Genomic DNA, 3289 nt, shown 5'->3' with positions numbered 1-3289 from the left:
CCCCACAACACACATCCTGTGAGATAGGTAGGACTGAGAGAGCTCTGGCTGTGGGTGGCCCAAGGTCACCCAGCTGGCTGCATGTGGAGTGGAGAATCCAACTCGTTTTTTTCAGATTAGAGTCTGCTACTCTTAACTACTATACGGCACTGAGAGAAAGAGCATGTCACAATCCCACCCACCCCTGTTCTGAAATATATGAAGCCTGTTTCAAAAAGAACAACAAGGTAAGAAATCTCCATGTGGGTTGTCAGGTTGCCCCCCCTTAAAAACAAACAAACAAACAAAAACCTGGCAGTGGATGAGGGAAGGGCTGCTCAATCCAGGTAAGGAGAGTTGAGGGTAGAACTTGAGGATTATATGCACCTCAGTGGGGTAAAATGCCATAGGTTCTATCCTCTGAAGCATCCATCTTTTCCCGAGGAACTGATCTCTGTGGTCTAGAGATGAGCTGTAATTCTGGATCAAGTTCAAGGTTTGGGTTGTGACCTTTAAGGCCATAAGCGGTCTAGGTCCTACCTATCTGAGGGAACACTTATCTGCTTATGCCCCCCACATGGCTCTTTGCTATGGATATGAAATTGCTGGTTGTGCCTTTTTGCCTCTGGCCCCAGCCTGGTGGAATGAGCTCCTGGAAGGGCAAAGGGCCTTGAAGGAGCTATGTAGGTTCTGCAGGGCCTGCAAGATGGAGCTTTTCCACCAGGCATTTGGTTGAGGATGGCGGGGGGGGGGTTGACCAGAGTTACAATCTGGGGGTCCCACCCTACTGTAAGAGTTTCTATTCTGAACGCAGAAGATCAGAACCCACAGTTTATATCATTAGGATCATGGCATTGGTACTTAGTTTGGTTTGGGGAATATTTGTTGAGTGTACACTACCATCTTTGTAACTGTTTTGATATTGTAGATAACAGTATTTTAATGTTTTAATGGGATTTTAGGGTTTACTCTATCAATTTATTCTGTAAGCCATCCAGAAGCTGGCTTCCTTAGAATGATCACTGCCATGAAAGAATATGGATGCAGCAGGGACTCTCAACCAGGGCTCCCTGGAGAGCTTCTCCAGTTTTCCCACTATGTCCTGCGTTAATGGATTTGGCCACAAGCTATTCCCAACACTGCTGTGAAAACACGGAATCAGCCACTTCCGCTGAACTGGGCGTGGCATTCTCAAGTGGTTACCATGCGTGGGAAAGGGGTTGGAGTCCAAACACCTACTCCTGTCTCAAACCATCCCCTTTCTCTCCTGACCTCAGTCTTTGTTGGCCGTGGCAGGGAGGTGTGGCCCATTGATGCCACTTCTGGCCTGGTTCTGGGCCTTCTTGAAGCTGAAAAATATTTCAAGGGCTCCTCAAAGTTCAAAAGGTTGGAAAGGGCTGGAAGACTAGGAAGGTAAACTTGGATGTTACTGGGTCAGGATCCACAGTAGTTATGGTTACTAATCTTTGCCTCCTACTCTTGATTGTTGGAGTGATGAGAGGACAAGTGGGAAGGAGGACAGGATATCATGCCATTGCCACATTACACAACACTCTAGGATTTCAGCCATCTCTATGTTCAAAACTATATGGATTAGGGGAATTCCTTCTGCATCACATGATGTGATTTCCCCAGTCTCTGCCCACCTCCTAAATGCTCCTGCTCAAAAAAAAATTCTTTTATGGCAACCCTAATATGGCTCTTGTCCCATCCATCCAGCTCCAGACAGTCTCCCAAGCATCCAGGCCAGGACCTTGGGGATCCTGATTCTGACAGCCAACCTACCTCCACCTCAGCCTGGCTGAACAGGGCACACGTGGGATGCCTCCTACCATACCTCCATGGAGCAGACATCAAGGGAGACTTTGGAGACAGTGGCAACAGCAGGAAGAGCCTGGGCTAAAAGACAAATCCATGGAGGCTTTCAGGGAGGTGGAAGGGGAGTGGCATTGGGAAGCCGGGGGAGGAATAAAAGGCAGAAGGAAGCACAGGTGGTTTGTTTTGAGACAGGAAAAAGGGAGAGAGAGAGAACGAGTGGATCAGGGTGACAGTAAGTGGTGGTGGGGTGAGATGGAGAAAGGAGGGGAGACAGAGGAGAGAGGGAGAGAGGGAGAGAGAGAGAGAGAGAGAGAGAGAGAGAGAGAGAGAGAGAGAGAGGAAGGCATCAGCTAGTCTGGTAGCCAGGAAAGGGGGCAGCTGGGAAAGACAGAGTACAGAAGCAGGAGCCTGGAGAAGGAAGGGGAGAGTGAAAGCAAAGATTCCAGCAGCTCCACAGACAGCATCATTGGGTGTCCAGTCTCCCCTATCCCATTGTCTTCTGTAAACCCACCAAACTCCAGAATCAAAGAGGAAGATCCCCTAATACTGCAGAGTCGAGCCACCTCATCAGGGTCATCCATCAGTGGGGGCATCCATGGGGGCACCTGGCAGCCTACCCTTCTCAACCACCTACCCAGGGGTGCTCTTGGCCACTTCACAGCTCTCAAAAAAATCCACACTACAATGTTGAGATTAAATCCTATGCAGAGATCTTGAGAAACAGACACATTACTGTCCTGGGGTAGCCGAGAGAGTACTTTTCATGTTCCAATGTGGTAGATCTCTTACATAATCCCAGGACTGAGCCTTATTCATGTTGTACACCTTGACCTTTGCATAATTTCCTCCCCGTGAAGCCTCTGTCTTCTCTTGCCCCAGAGAGCTGGCACATATCTAGTCAAGTCATGTGCGCGTGAACAAGCTACACGGCCCCTGTCCGTCTGTGTGTTATTGAAAAAAGGCCTGAGTCCCACCAACCTATGCACATCCCTGAGGCCTCTTGGGGGCTTCTGGAAGAAAACTTTCATGTTGTCCAGGGCTTCCATCTATAATGCATCGCCTTGCCTCTCTTTACTCTACTAACTTGGGTTTTTAGGGAATGCTTTTTCAAATCAGTCTTGAATTATTTTTGGAAAGGCAGTGGGGAGTGCAAGTGTCATGCATTTGTCACAGTTCTGTCTTTCTCAGTCTCATGCACCTGACTTCTCCTTTAATATTTCATCTTCTATGGTAATGGGTATGGGGAGGTGCATGTGTGTTCAATGTATTCTGCTCAATTTATTTTCCTTATAAGACTTCCATATCAATATCTCCTTTATATCCTTACCATTGTTCTCTCTAATATTTCCGAAAATATTTCCTGTGGGCAGAGTGCTGTCCTGGACAAGTCTGGTGTCTGTACTCCGTTTCCATCTGCACAGGCCAATCTGGCTATGACAAGCATAGCTGGGCAGCAAGCCACCCACCCAAAGGTAGGCTACCCCCACTTCAA

Source organism: Paroedura picta, chromosome 9 (genome assembly GCF_049243985.1).
Source record: "Paroedura picta isolate Pp20150507F chromosome 9, Ppicta_v3.0, whole genome shotgun sequence".
Taxonomy (NCBI): Eukaryota; Metazoa; Chordata; class Lepidosauria; order Squamata; family Gekkonidae; genus Paroedura; species Paroedura picta.
Note: the sequence above shows the minus strand (reverse complement) of the source record.